Genomic DNA, 15,977 nt, shown 5'->3' on the forward strand with positions numbered 1-15,977 from the left:
AATTAAAATGCATTATCCCAAATATGAAACTGACTGTCTGAAAATAAGGAAAGTTGAACATTCTGAGTCAAGGCAAATAAATGTTTGAATACATATATTTAGAACTTTATAAACAAAGTGCCCAACCATAGCTAGGAGTGTCACAGAAAATAAGACTTACTTACCCCAGGACACTCATCTACATATAGCAGATAGCCAAACCAGTACTGAAACGAGAATCAGCAGAGGTAATGGTATATATAAGAGTATATCGTCGATCTGAAAAGGGAGGTAAGAGATGAATCTCTACGACCGATAACAGAGAACCTATGAAATAGACCCCGTAGAAGGAGATCACTGCATTCAAATAGGCAATACTCTCCTCACATCCCTCTGACATTCACTGCACGCTGAGAGGAAAACCGGGCTCCAACTTGCTGCGGAGCGCATATCAACGTAGAATCTAGCACAAACTTACTTCACCACCTCCATCGGAGGCAAAGTTTGTAAAACTGAATTGTGGGTGTGGTGAGGGGTGTATTTATAGGCATTTTGAGGTTTGGGAAACTTTGCCCCTCCTGGTAGGAATGTATATCCCATACGTCACTAGCTCATGGACTCTTGCTAATTACATGAAAGAAATATATCTATATCCGATCTGTCCAATTCTTTATCTGTTACCTAAGATTCTTAAAAGCCTTATAAATCCACCAGGGTGCCCGATTGTATCCGCCAGCGAGTTGTTATTTCAACCTTTGACTGAGTAGATTGACTACTTCCTACAACCTGTGGTTTAATCAACTGCCTCTTATCTTAGAGATTCTTCTGAACTCATCCACTTAATCAGTTAGATGACATGATGTCGACAGACATCCTTGTAACTATGGATGTCGTTAACCTATACACGATCATCCCACACGAACATGGGATGGAGATCGTCAGGAGAATCCTAACTAACGGCTAGATTTAGAGTTTTATCGGTAACGACCCGCGTAGCTAACGCTGGCTTTTTTCTGGCCGTACCTTTAAAATAACTCTGGTATTGAGAGTCCACAGAAAGGCTGCATTAGGCTCCAAAAAAGGAGCGTAGAGCATATTTAACGCAACTGCAACTCTTGATACCAGAGTTGCTTACGGACGCGGTCAGCCTCAAAAACGTGCTCGTGCACGATTCCCCCATAGGAAACAATGGGGTTGTTTGAGCTGAAAAAAAAACCTAACACCTGCAAAAAAGCCGCGTTCAGCTCCTAACGCAGCCCCATTGTTTGCTATGGGGAAACACTTCCTACGTCTGCACCTAACACTCTAACATGTACCCCGAGTCTAAACACCCCTAACCTTACACTTATTAACCCCTAATCTGCCGCCCCCGCTATCGCTGACCCCTGAATATTATCTTTAACCCCTAATCTGCCGCTCCGTAAACCGCCGCTACTTACATTATCCCTATGTACCCCTAATCTGCTGCCCCTAACACCGCCGACCCCTATATTATATTTTTTAACCCCTAATCTGCCCCCCACAACGTCGCCTCCACCTGCCTACACTTATTAACCCCTAATCTGCCGAGCGGACCGCACCGCTATTATTGTAAAGTTATTAACCCCTAATCCGCCTCACTAACCCTATAATAAATAGTATTAACCCCTAATCTGCCCTCCCTAACATCGCCGACACCTAACTTCAATTATTAACCCCTAATCTGCTGACTGGAGCTCACCGCTATTCTAATAAATGTATTAACCAATAAAGCTAAGTCTAACCCTAACAATAACACCCCCCTAAATTAAATATAATTTTAATCTAACGAAATTAATTAACTCTTATTAAATAAATTATTCCTATTTAAAGCTAAATACTTACCTGTAAAATAAATCCTAATATAGCTACAATATAAATTATAATTATATTATAGCTATTTTAGGATTAATATTTATTTTACAGGTAACGTTGTATTTATTTTAACCAGGTACAATAGCTATTAAATAGTTAAGAACTATTTAATAGCTAAAATAGTTAAAATAATTACAAATTTACCTGTAAAATAAATCCTAACCTAAGTTACAATTAAACCTAACACTACACTATCAATAAATTAATTAAATAAAATACCTATAATTATCTACAATTAAACCTAACACTACACTATCAATAAATAAAATAAATACAATTCCTACAAATAAATACAATGAAATAAACTAACTAAAGTACAAAAAATAAAAAAGAACTAAGTTACAAAAAATAAAAAAATATTTACAAACATTAGAAATATATTACAACAATTTTAAACTAATTACACCTACTCTAAGCCCCCTAATAAAATAACAAATCCCCCCAAAATAAAAAAATGCCCTACCCTATTCTAAATTACTAAAGTTCAAAGCTCTTTTACCTTACCAGCCCTGAACAGGGCCCTTTGCGGGGCATGCCCCAAGAAGTTCAGCTCTTTTGCCTGTAAAAAAAAACATACAATACCCCCCCAACATTACAACCCACCACCCACATACCCCTAATCTAACCCAAACCCCCCTTAAATAAACCTAACACTAAGCCCCTGAAGATCTCCCTACCTCGAGTCGTCTTCACCCAGCCGAGCCAAATTCTTCATCCAAGCGGAGCAAGAAGAGGTCCTCCATCCAGTAGAAGTCTTCATCCAAGCGGGGCAGAAGAGGTCTTCCATCCGATTGAAGTCTTCATCCAAGCGGCATCTTCTATCGTCATCCATCCGGAGCGGATGCCTCTTGGATGAAGACTTCAATCGGATGGAAGACCTCTTCTTGCTCCGCTTGGATGAACAATTTGGCTCGGCTGGGTGAAGACGACTCAAAGTAGGGAGATCTTCAGGGGCTTAGTGTTAGGTTTATTTAAGGGGGGTTTGGGTTAGATTAGGGGTATGTGGGTGGTGGGTTGTAATGTTGGGGGGGGTATTGTATGTTTTTTTTTACAGGCAAAAGAGCTGAACTTCTTGGGGCATGCCCCGCAAAGGGCCCTGTTCAGGGCTGGTAAGGTAAAAGAGCTTTGAACTTTAGTAATTTAGAATAGGGTAGGGCATTTTTTTATTTTGGGGGGCTTTCAGGGCTTTGGGGGGTTCGCAACACCGCCTTATCCTGATGAAAAATCAGAAAAGGAGACTCACAAGAAAGAGCAGATAATTCAGAAACTCTTCTGGCAGAAGAGATGGCCAAAAGGAACAAAACTTTCCAAGAAAGGAATTTAATGTCCAATGAATGCATAGGTTCAAACGGAGGAGCTTGAAGAGCTCCCAGAACCAAATTCAAACTCCAAGGAGGAGAAATTGACTTAATGACAGGTTTTATACGAACCAAAGCTTGTACAAAACAATGAATATCAGGAAGAATAGCAATCTTTCTGTGAAAAAGAACAGAAAGAGCAGAGATTTGTCCTTTCAAAGAACTTGCGGACAAACCCTTATCTAAACCATCCTGAAGAAACTGTAAAATTCTCGGTATTCTAAAAGAATGCCAGGAAAAATGATGAGAAAGACACCAAGAAATATAAGTCTTCCAGACTCTATAATATATCTCTCGAGATACAGATTTACGAGCCTGTAACATAGTATTAATCACAGAGTCAGAGAAACCTCTTTGACCAAGAATCAAGCGTTCAATCTCCATACCTTTAAATTTAAGGATTTCAGATCCTGATGGAAAAAAGGACCTTGTGACAGAAGGTCTGGTCTTAACGGAAGAGTCCACGGTTGGCAAGAGGCCATCCGGACAAGATCCGCATACCAAAACCTGTGAGGCCATGCCGGAGCTACCAGCAGAACAAACGAGCATTCCTTCAGAATCTTGGAGATTACTCTTGGAAGAAGAACTAGAGGCGGAAAGATATAGGCAGGATGATACTTCCAAGGAAGTGATAATGCATCCACTGCCTCCACCTGAGGATCCCGGGATCTGGACAGATACCTGGGAAGTTTCTTGTTTAGATGGGACGCCATCAGATCTATTTCTGGAAATTCCCACATTTGAACAATCTGAAGAAATACCTCTGGGTGAAGAGACCATTCGCCCGGATGCAACGTTGGGCGACTGAGATAATCCGCTTCCCAATTGTCTACACCTGGGATATGAACCGCAGAGATTAGACAGGAGCTGGATTCCGCCCAAACCAAAATTCGAGATACTTCTTTCATAGCCAGAGGACTGTGAGTCCCTCCTTGATGATTGATGTATGCCACAGTTGTGACATTGTCTGTCTGAAAACAAATGAACGATTCTCTCTTCAGAAGAGGCCAAAACTGAAGAGCTCTGAAAATTGCACGGAGTTCCAAAATATTGATCGGTAATCTCACCTCCTGAGATTCCCAAACTCCTTGTGCCGTCAGAGATCCCCACACAGCTCCCCAACCTGTGAGACTTGCATCTGTTGAAATTACAGTCCAGGTCAGAAGCACAAAAGAAGCCCCCTGAATTAAACGATGGTGATCTGTCCACCATGTTAGAGAGTGTCGAACAATCGGTTTTAAAGATATTAATTGAGATATCTTCGTGTAATCCTTGCACCATTGCTTCAGCATACAGAGCTGAAGAGGTCGCATGTGAAAACGAGCAAAGGGGATCGCGTCCGATGCAGCAGTCATAAGACCTAGAATTTCCATGCATAAGGCTACCGAAGGGAATGATTGTGACTGAAGGTTTCGACAAGCTGCAATCAACTTTAGACGTCTCTTGTCTGTTAAAGACAGAGTCATGGACACTGAATCCATCTGGAAACCCAGAAAGGTTACCCTTGTCTGAGGAATCAAAGAACTTTTTGGTAAATTGATCCTCCAACCATGACCTTGAAGAAACAACACAAGTCGATTCGTATGAGATTCTGCTAAATGTAAAGACTGAGCAAGTACCAAGATATCGTCCAAATAAGGAAATACCACAATACCCTGTTCTCTGATTACAGACAGCAGGGCACCGAGAACCTTTGTAAAAATTATTGGAGCTGTAGCTAGGCCAAACGGCAGAGCCACAAATTGATAATGCTTGTCCAGAAACGAGAATCTCAGGAACTGATAATGATCTGGATGAATCGGAATATGCAGATATGCATCCTGTAAATCTATTGTGGACATATAATTCCCTTGCTGAACAAAAGGTAAGATAGTCCTTACAGTTACCATCTTGAACGTTGGTATCCTTACATAACGATTCAAAATTTTTAGATCCAGAACTGGTCTGAAAGAATTCTCCTTCTTTGGTACAATGAAGAGATTTGAATAAAACCCCATCCCCTGTTCCGGAACTGGAACTGGCATAATTACTCCAGTCAACTCTAGATCTGAAACACATTTCAGAAATGCTTGAGCTTTTACTGGATTTACTGGGACACGGGAAAGAAAAAATCTCTTTGCAGGAGGTCTCAACTTGAAACCAATTCTGTACCCTTCTGAAACAATGCTCTGAATCCAAAGATTGTGAACAGAATTGATCCAAATTTCCTTGAAAAAACGTAACCTGCCCCCTACCAGCTGAGCTGGAATGAGGGCCGCACCTTCATGTGGACTTAGAAGCAGGCTTTGCCTTTCTAGCTGGCTTGGATTTATTCCAGACTGGAGATGGTCTCCAAACTGAAACTGCTCCTGAGGATGAAGGATCAGGCTTTTGTTCTTTGTTGAAACAAAAGGAACGAAAACGATTATTAGCCCTGTTTTTACCTTTAGATTTTTTATCCTGTGGTAAAAAAGTTCCTTTCCCACCAGTAACAGTTGAAATAATGGAATCCAACTGAGAACCAAATAATTTGTTACCCTGGAAAGAAATGGAAAGTAAAGTTGATTTAGAAGCCATATCAGCATTCCAAGTTTTAAGCCATAAAGCTCTTCTAGCTAAAATAGCTAGAGACATAAACCTGACATCAACTCTGATAATATCAAAAATGGCATCACAGATAAAATTATTAGCATGCTGAAGAAGAATAATAATATCATGAGAATCACGATGTGTTACTTATTGCGCTAAAGTTTCCAACCAAAAAGTTGAAGCTGCAGCAACATCAGCCAAAGATATAGCAGGTCTAAGAAGATTACCTGAACACAGATAAGCTTTTCTTAGAAAGGATTCAATTTTCCTATCTAGAGGATCCTTAAACGAAGTACCATCTGACGTAGGAATAGTAGTATGTTTAGCAAGGGTAGAAATAGCCCCATCAACTTTAGGGATCTTGTCCCAAAATTCTAATCTGTCAGACGGCACAGGATATAATTGCTTAAAACGTTTAGAAGGAGTAAATGAATTACCCAAATTATCCCATTCTTTGGAAATTACTGCAGAAATAGCATTAGGAACAGGAAAAACTTCTGGAATAACCACAGAAGCTTTAAATACCTTATCTAAACGTTTAGAATTAGTATCAAGAGGACCAGAATCCTCTATTTCTAAAGCAATTAGTACTTCTTTAAGTAAAGAACGAATAAATTCCATTTTAAATAAATATGAAGATTTATCAGCATCAACCTCTGAGACAGAATCCTCTGAACCAGAGGAATCATCAGAATCAGAATGATGATGTTCATTTAAAAATTCATCTGTAGGGAGAGAAGTTTTAAAAGATTTTTTACGTTTACTAGAAGGAGAAATAACAGACATAGCCTTCTTTATGGATTCAGAAACAAAATCTCTTATATTATCAGGAACATTCTGCACCTTAGATGTTGAAGGAACTGCAACAGGCAATGGTACTTTACTAAAGGAAATATTATCTGCTTTAACAAGTTTGTCATGACAATCAATACAAACAACAGCTGGAGGAATAGCTACCAAAAGTTTACAGCAGATACACTTAGCTTTGGTAGATTCAGCACTTGACAGCGATTTTCCTGTAGTATCTTCTGACTCAGATGCAACGTGAGACATCTTGCAATATGTAAGAGAAAAAACAACATATATATAAAGCAAAATTGATCAAATTCCTTAAATGACAGTTTCAGGAATGGGAAAAAATGCCAAAGAACAAGCTTCTAGCAACCAGAAGCAATAAAAAATGAGACTTAAATAATGTGGAGACAAAAGTGACGCCCATATTTTTTCGCGCCAAATAAGACGCCCACATTATTTGGCGCCTAAATGCTTTCTGGCGCCAAAAATGACGCCACGTCCGGAACGCCGACATTTTTGGCGCAAAATAACGTCAAAAAATGACGCAACTTCCGGCGACACGTATGACGCCGGAAACGGAAATAGAATTTTTGCGCCAAAAAAGTCCGCGCCAAGAATGACGCAATAAAATGAAGCATTTTCAGCCCCCGCGAGCCTAACAGCCCACAGGGAAAAAGTAAAATTTTAAGGTAAGAAAAATGTTAAATTAAAATGCATTATCCCAAATATGAAACTGACTGTCTGAAAATAAGGAAAGTTGAACATTCTGAGTCAAGGCAAATAAATGTTTGAATACATATATTTAGAACTTTATAAACAAAGTGCCCAACCATAGCTAGGAGTGTCACAGAAAATAAGACTTACTTACCCCAGGACACTCATCTACATATAGCAGATAGCCAAACCAGTACTGAAACGAGAATCAGCAGAGGTAATGGTATATATAAGAGTATATCGTCGATCTGAAAAGGGAGGTAAGAGATGAATCTCTACGACCGATAACAGAGAACCTATGAAATAGACCCCGTAGAAGGAGATCACTGCATTCAAATAGGCAATACTCTCCTCACATCCCTCTGACATTCACTGCACGCTGAGAGGAAAACCGGGCTCCAACTTGCTGCGGAGCGCATATCAATGTAGAATCTAGCACAAACTTACTTCACCACCTCCATCGGAGGCAAAGTTTGTAAAACTGAATTGTGGGTGTGGTGAGGGGTGTATTTATAGGCATTTTGAGGTTTGGGAAACTTTGCCCCTCCTGGTAGGAATGTATATCCCATACGTCACTAGCTCATGGACTCTTGCTAATTACATGAAAGAAATATATCTATATCCGATCTGTCCAATTCTTTATCTGTTACCTAAGATTCTTAAAAGCCTTATAAATCCACCAGGGTGCCCGATTGTATCCGCCAGCGAGTTGTTATTTCAACCTTTGACTGAGTAGATTGACTACTTCCTACAACCTGTGGTTTAATCAACTGCCTCTTATCTTAGAGATTCTTCTGAACTGATCCACTTAATCAGTTCGATGACATGATGTCGACAGACATCCTTGTAACTATGGATGTCGTTAACCTATACACGATCATCCCACACGAACATGGGATGGAGATTGTCAGGAGAATCCTAACTAACGGCTAGATTTAGAGTTTTATCGGTAACGACCCGCGTAGCTAACGCTGGCTTTTTTCTGGCCGTACCTTTAAAATAACTCTGGTATTGAGAGTCCACAGAAAGGCTGCATTAGGCTCCAAAAAAGGAGCGTAGAGCATATTTAACGCAACTGCAACTCTTGATACCAGAGTTGCTTACGGACGCGGCCAGCCTCAAAAACGTGCTTGTGCACGATTCCCCCATAGGAAACAATGGGGTTGTTTGAGCTGAAAAAAAAACCTAACACCTGCAAAAAAGCCGCATTCAGCTCCTAACGCAGCCCCATTGTTTGTATGGGGAAACACTTCCTACGTCTGCACCTAACACTCTAACATGTACCCCGAGTCTAAACACCCCTAACCTTACACTTATTAACCCCTAATCTGCCGCCCCCCGCTATCGCTGACCCCTGCATATTATTTTTAACCCCTAATCTGCCGCTCCGTAAACCGCCGCTACTTACATTATCCCTATGTACCCCTAATCTGCTGCCCCTAACACCGCCGACCCCTATATTATATTTTTTAACCCCTAATCTGCCCCCCACAACGTCGCCTCCACCTGCCTACACTTATTAACCCCTAATCTGCCGAGCGGACCGCACCGCTATTATTATAAAGTTATTAACCCCTAATCCGCCTCACTAACCCTATAATAAATAGTATTAACCCCTAATCTGCCCTCCCTAACATCGCCGACACCTAACTTCAATTATTAACCCCTAATCTGCTGACTGGAGCTCACCGCTATTCTAATAAATGTATTAACCAATAAAGCTAAGTCTAACCCTAACAATAACACCCCCCTAAATTAAATATAATTTTAATCTAACGAAATTAATTAACTCTTATTAAATAAATTATTCCTATTTAAAGCTAAATACTTACCTGTAAAATAAATCCTAATATAGCTACAATATAAATTATAATTATATTATAGCTATTTTAGGATTAATATTTATTTTACAGGTAACGTTGTATTTATTTTAACCAGGTACAATAGCTATTAAATAGTTAAGAACTATTTAATAGCTAAAATAGTTAAAATAATTACAAATTTACCTGTAAAATAAATCCTAACCTAAGTTACAATTAAACCTAACACTACACTATCAATAAATTAATTAAATAAAATACCTATAATTATCTACAATTAAACCTAACACTACACTATCAATAAATAAATTAAATACAATTCCTACAAATAAATACAATGAAATAAACTAACTAAAGTACAAAAAATAAAAAAGAACTAAGTTACAAAAAATAAAAAAATATTTACAAACATTAGAAATATATTACAACAATTTTAAACTAATTACACCTACTCTAAGCCCCCTAATAAAATAACAAAGCCCCCCAAAATAAAAAAATGCCCTACCCTATTCTAAATTACTAAAGTTCAAAGCTCTTTTACCTTACCAGCCCTGAACAGGGCCCTTTGCGGGGCATGCCCCAAGAAGTTCAGCTCTTTTGCCTGTAAAAAAAAACATACAATACCCCCCCCAACATTACAACCCACCACCCACATACCCCTAATCTAACCCAAACCCCCCTTAAATAAACCTAACACTAAGCCCCTGAAGATCTCCCTACCTCGAGTCGTCTTCACCCAGCCGAGCCAAATTCTTCATCCAAGCGGAGCAAGAAGAGGTCCTCCATCCAGTAGAAGTCTTCATCCAAGCGGGGCAGAAGAGGTCTTCCATCCGATTGAAGTCTTCATCCAAGCGGGATCTTCTATCGTCATCCATCCGGAGCGGATGCCTCTTGGATGAAGACTTCAATCGGATGGAAGACCTCTTCTTGCTCGCTTGGATGAACAATTTGGCTCGGCTGGGTGAAGACGACTCAAAGTAGGGAGATCTTCAGGGGCTTAGTGTTAGGTTTATTTAAGGGGGGTTTGGGTTAGATTAGGGGTATGTGGGTGGTGGGTTGTAATGTTGGGGGGGTATTGTATGTTTTTTTTTACAGGCAAAAGAGCTGAACTTCTTGGGGCATGCCCCGCAAAGGGCCCTGTTCAGGGCTGGTAAGGTAAAAGAGCAGAATAGGGTAGGGCATTTTTTTTATTTTGGGGGGCTTTGTTATTTTATTAGGGGGCTTAGAGTAGGTGTAATTAGTTTAAAATTGTTGTAATATATTTCTAATGTTTGTAAATATTTTTTTATTTTTTGTAACTTAGTTCTTTTTTATTTTTTGTACTTTAGTTAGTTTATTTCATTGTATTTATTTGTAGGAATTGTATTTAATTTATTTATTGATAGTGTAGTGTTAGGTTTAATTGTAACTTAGGTTAGGATTTATTTTACAGGTAAATTTGTAATTATTTTAACTATTTTAGCTATTAAATAGTTCTTAACTATTAAATAGCTATTGTACCTGGTTAAAATAAATACAAAGTTACCTGTAAAATAAATATTAATCCTAAAATAGCTATAATATAAATATAATTTATATTGTAGCTATATTAGGATTTATTTTACAGGTAAATATTTAGCTTTAAATAGGAATAATTTATTTAATAAGAGTTAATTAATTTCGTTAGATTAAAATTATATTTAACTTAGGGGGGTGTTAGTGTTAGGGTTAGATTTAGCTTTAGGGGTTAATACATTTATTGGAATAGCGGTGAGCTATTAGGGGTTAATAATTGAAGTTAGGTGTCGGCGATGTTAGGGAGGGCAGATTAGGGGTTAATACTATTTATTATAGGGTTAGTGAGGCGGATTAGGGGTTAATAACTTTATAATAATAGCGGTGCGGTCCGCTCGGCAGATTAGGGGTTAATAAGTGTAGGCAGGTGGAGGCGACGTTGAGGGGGGCAGATTAGGGGTTAATAAATATAATATAGGGGTCGGCGGTGTTAGGGGCAGCAGATTAGGGGTACATAGCTATAATGTAGGAGGCGGCGCTTTGCGTTCGGCAGATTAGGGGTTAATTATTGTAGGTAGCTGGCTGCGACGTTGTGGGGGGCAGGTTAGGGGTTAATAAATATAATATAGGGGTCGGCGGTGTTAGGGGCAGCAGATTAGGGGTACATAAGTATAACGTAGGTGGCTGTCGGCAGATTAGGGGTTAAAAAAATTTAATCGAGTGGCGGCGATGTGGGGGGACCTCGGTTTAGCGGTACATAGGTAGTTTATGGGTGTTAGTGTACTTTAGAGTACAGTAGTTAAGAGCTTTATGAACCGGCGTTAGCCCAGAAAGCTCTTAACTACTGACTTTTTTCTGCGGCTGGAGTTTTGTTGTTAGAATTCTAACGCTCACTTCAGACATGACTCTAAATACTGGAGTTAGAAAGATCCCATTGAAAAGATAGGATACGCAATTGACGTAAGGGGATCTGCGGTAAGGAAAAGTCGCGGCTGAAAAGTGAGCGTTAGACCCTTTTTTGACTGACTCCAAATACCGGTGGTAGCCTAAAACCAGTGTTAGGAGCCTCTAACGCTGGTTTTCACGGCTACCGCCAAACTCCAAATCTAGGCCTAACAGTGCACACTTCACAGGTCCACCGATTGAGTTCCTGCTACATCTGATAGAGCTCTGTCTGGTTTAAAACTATTTTAGTTTTGAAAAATATTACTATCTTCAAACATTGGGCACTGCGATGGGGTCTAATATATAATATATAATATAGGTAAGGTAAATATTAGCATTTTTGAAACCCTCAGAGGTATATGCCCATATATGGGCTTCCTGCCCAAGGTGGGTAAGGAACTCACAGGCCCCCTGTGGGGAATAGATGGTCCATCTGTGGGAATGGTTGAATCTACAAACATGCTCAAGGAATTGTAGTTTTTACCATCTGAGTGTTAATTTGTCCCTGCTGAGATCTAAATACACATAAGGCATCTGAACTCAAGTTACCTAAAGCACATGGGAAATTAAATTTCAGATAAAGGAATTATGCCTAATTTTCATAAATTTAAGATACTGAAATGAACATGTATATTCAGACATATGATTCTGGGAGATTGTCTATGCCTAAGAAGGGTAATATTGGAAACTGAAAACCTAAGAAACAGTGACTAATAGTAACATATTAGATAAATATTTGCTGAGCTTAGTAAATACTGCAAATAGATATATGAATGTTTGCAATTTCTAACAATTATTTCTTTGTTTTGCAGACAGCATGATGTCCTATGAATGTTGGTCATGGGCATCAATCGATGCACTCAGAAAGAGGTGTACTGAATGTGAAATATGCTGTGTTTTTATATGAATATAAAAAAATAATCAAATGCAACTTTAAATGGATTTGAAGATAATAATAATAATATGATCACTAGAAACATACTGATGTTTCATATTAAAATAATCAGGATGAATAGTATGACATGGTTCAATACACATGGAACATGTGACTTATAAATACTAGGAATTATAATATGTGGAATATAAACAATATAAGGAAATATTTGGATTGTAGCAATAATTAATAGTGAGACTGTATTTGCGGTTGTCTGCTGCCCCCTAGGGGATTAGAAATGGTATGACAGATAAATAAATTGTCTATTAAAACACATGGAAATCCAAATAGCCAATCAAATGTTTCAACTCTAAGGGCGGACCAGGGAAAAGCTCCCTTAAGGGCCAATCGAATTCAGATCACCATAATTAGAATAAGGAGGGGGAGGATTATATCACATATAACCTCAATTCAAGGAGAGAGAAAATGGTCTTTTATGTCTGCTGAAACTTGTGATTGAATAACTGGCTGCCATACTTGGGACACAATTGCTTTAAGCAAAAATCTGAGACTAACTTCTTGATCTATGCAATAACCTTTCTTCATATGAGGTGATCTGAATCTATAGAGAAAAGATTGGAATACTAAATTGGCTCATGTTGGTAATGTATGAATTCTATAATTTAATTCATTATTGCTACAATTAAACTGCAGTTTATAGATTTAAAAGAGCATTTTGTATTTTAGCTTGCATTCATAGTCCTGTGTAGTCTTAACTATTCACTCTTGTATGCTAAGTAATTAATTTATTTGCTAAATAAATATCCTTTGCGTTGCATATTTCTAAGTCAGGCCCCTTATTGGAAGTACATATCTCTAGTGTGTAATTTATCTTTGCAAATATAGATATATATTTTAGAATTTGTCTTAATTGTAGATAATTAAGAATTTATTTCATCTTAGATAAATTGGCATATAAACTGACTGTTTACAGTAAGAATATATATAACTTCTGGTGTTTTAATTAGGGTTGTATAGAATCATTTGTGGGCTAAATAGCTTAAGTATATTTGCCTGGAAGTTAGTGACCAATACTGTGATATTTCATTGTGGTATTTTAATGCAATTCAATTGTGAATAAGGTTAATTCTAGAGGTATATCTGATTTGCTTTGTAAAGATTTATTATAACAGTTTAAACTTGTATAGTTTGATTCATATCTGGTTTTCTATAAATATAATTCAATGTGTCTATAAATTTTAAGTAATATAAAGAATTTAGGAATTTAAATTAATTTTATTGTTTTGTATATGCATTTTATTGGGGGTTTGTTTAAAACATAATTAATAAATATATTGTATTATAACCCGGCCATATACTGACAAGCAGAAGTCCTACAACAAACATAGAATACCCCTGCGGGTACTCTTGGTGAGGATACGGCTTTCATGATCAAGCTGAGCATACGCCAGTATCACAGCAAGGGAACATGGTTTCAGGATGAAGTTGAGCATATGCCAGTATCATGGCAAGGGATAGTGGTTTCAAGAACAAGCTGAGCATACGCCAGTATCATAACAAGGGAATGTGGTTTCAGGATCAAGCTGACCATACGCCAGTATCACAGCAAGGGAACATGGCTTCAGGATCAAGCTGAGCATATGCCAGTATCACAGCAAGGTGTTTAGACTCAGCAACCAGGTAAGCATACAGTTCTCACAGCAAAGGTGCTAGACTCAGCAGTCAGGTAAGCTTACAGTTCTCACAGCAGAGGTGTTTAGTCACAGCAGCCAAGTAAGCATACAAGTACTCACAGAAGAGGTATTGCTGTAACAGGCTGAAGACACAGGATACAAGAGAATTGTCAGAATACAAGCCAAGGGTCTGTATACCAGCAAAGCAGTCCAATCTTTCCTAAAGCACAAGGAAAATCAAGAAGAATGGTCAATCAGCAAGCTGAGTTCAGAAGCCAGGAATCCACCAACAAGACAGGAATTCAGGAAGCATAACAGAGGCACAACCAAATTAAATCACTCACAATGTCAAGGCAGGAAGTGAATAGTGAAGCAGCCTTTTATAGCATTGCTGATTACAAACTACCTGCAGCTGACAAGCAGGTGGAGCCAGAGAGCAATCCACAGCAGGCAACAGATCTCCAAAAGGCTGCAAACTTAAATATCTCTGATGGTGCAGGAGAAGAGAAACAGGCTGGGAAGTCTGAGGTTCAAATCCAGGAGTGGCATCCGGTGTGGTCTTCTGCTGCTGTAGCCCATCTGCTTCAAGGTTCGACAAGTTGTGCATTCAGAGATAGTATTCTGCAGACCTTAGTTGTAATAAGTGGTTATTTGAGTTACTTTTGTCTTTCTATCATCTCGAACCAGTCTGCCCATTCTCCTCTGACCACTTACATCCACAAGGCATTTTCGTCCACACAACTGCCGCTTACTGTGTATTTTCTCTTTTTCAGAAAATTCTCTCTAAACCCTAGAAATGGTTGTGCGTGAAAATCCCAATAAATCAGCATTTTTTTAAATATTCAGAACAGCCCATCTGGCACCATTAACTTTGCCACGTTCAAAGTCACTTAAAGGGACATTATACACTCATTTTTTCTTTGCATAAATGTTTTGTAGATGATCTATTTATATAGCCCATTAAGTTTTTTTTTTTTTTTAAATAAATGTATAGTTTTGCTTATTTTTAAATAACATTGCTCTGATTTTCAGACTCCTAACCAAGCCTCAAAGTTTTATGTGAATACCGTCAGCTACCTTCTCCAGCTTGGTCCTGTTTGTGTAAAGGGTCTTTTCATATGCAAAAGAAGGGGGACTGTCTTATTTCCCACTTGCAGTGGGCTTTCCAGCTACCTTTTCAATAGAGCTAAACTGAGAGCTTCTAAGTACGTTTTTAAACAGCTTTATACTGGATGTTTATATCAGTATCTGTGCATCTTATTCTTTATAGTAGTGTCTATTACATGCAGTTATATGAAAATGAGTGTATACTTTCCCTTTAAATCCCCTTTCTTCCCCATTCTGATGCTCAGTTTTAACTTCAGCAAGTCATCTTCACCACGTCTAGATGCTGCCATGTGATTGGCTGATTAGCAATTTGTGTTACCAAGCAATTGAACAGGTGTACCTAATAAAGTGGCCGGTGAGTATATATACATACATAAACATCTTTACATATGTATGTATCTATATGTTAAAGCACTTTGGCTGCTTTCTTTTTAACACTGTTATAACTTTTGTGTGCAATATTTTATTAGACAGTGTTATTATAAGTCTAACAGTAATGTATTTTAAAGTATTTTATGCAACTTTTTATTTTCGCCAAACAGTTAACCGCAGCTCTGAAATTGCGGTAATGATTCTAACGTAAATCACAATTGCACTCACACGATAACGTTTACACTCAACTTGTAATACAAGCGGTAAGCCTAATTAGCACAACCTCTCGCGATATATCCCTTATCGCTATGGCACAAACGATTGAGCTCCACTTGTAATTTAGCCCACAATGTTTAAAGGCAGC

This window comes from Bombina bombina, chromosome 8 (genome assembly GCF_027579735.1).
Source record: "Bombina bombina isolate aBomBom1 chromosome 8, aBomBom1.pri, whole genome shotgun sequence".
NCBI classification, from domain to species: domain Eukaryota; kingdom Metazoa; phylum Chordata; class Amphibia; order Anura; family Bombinatoridae; genus Bombina; species Bombina bombina.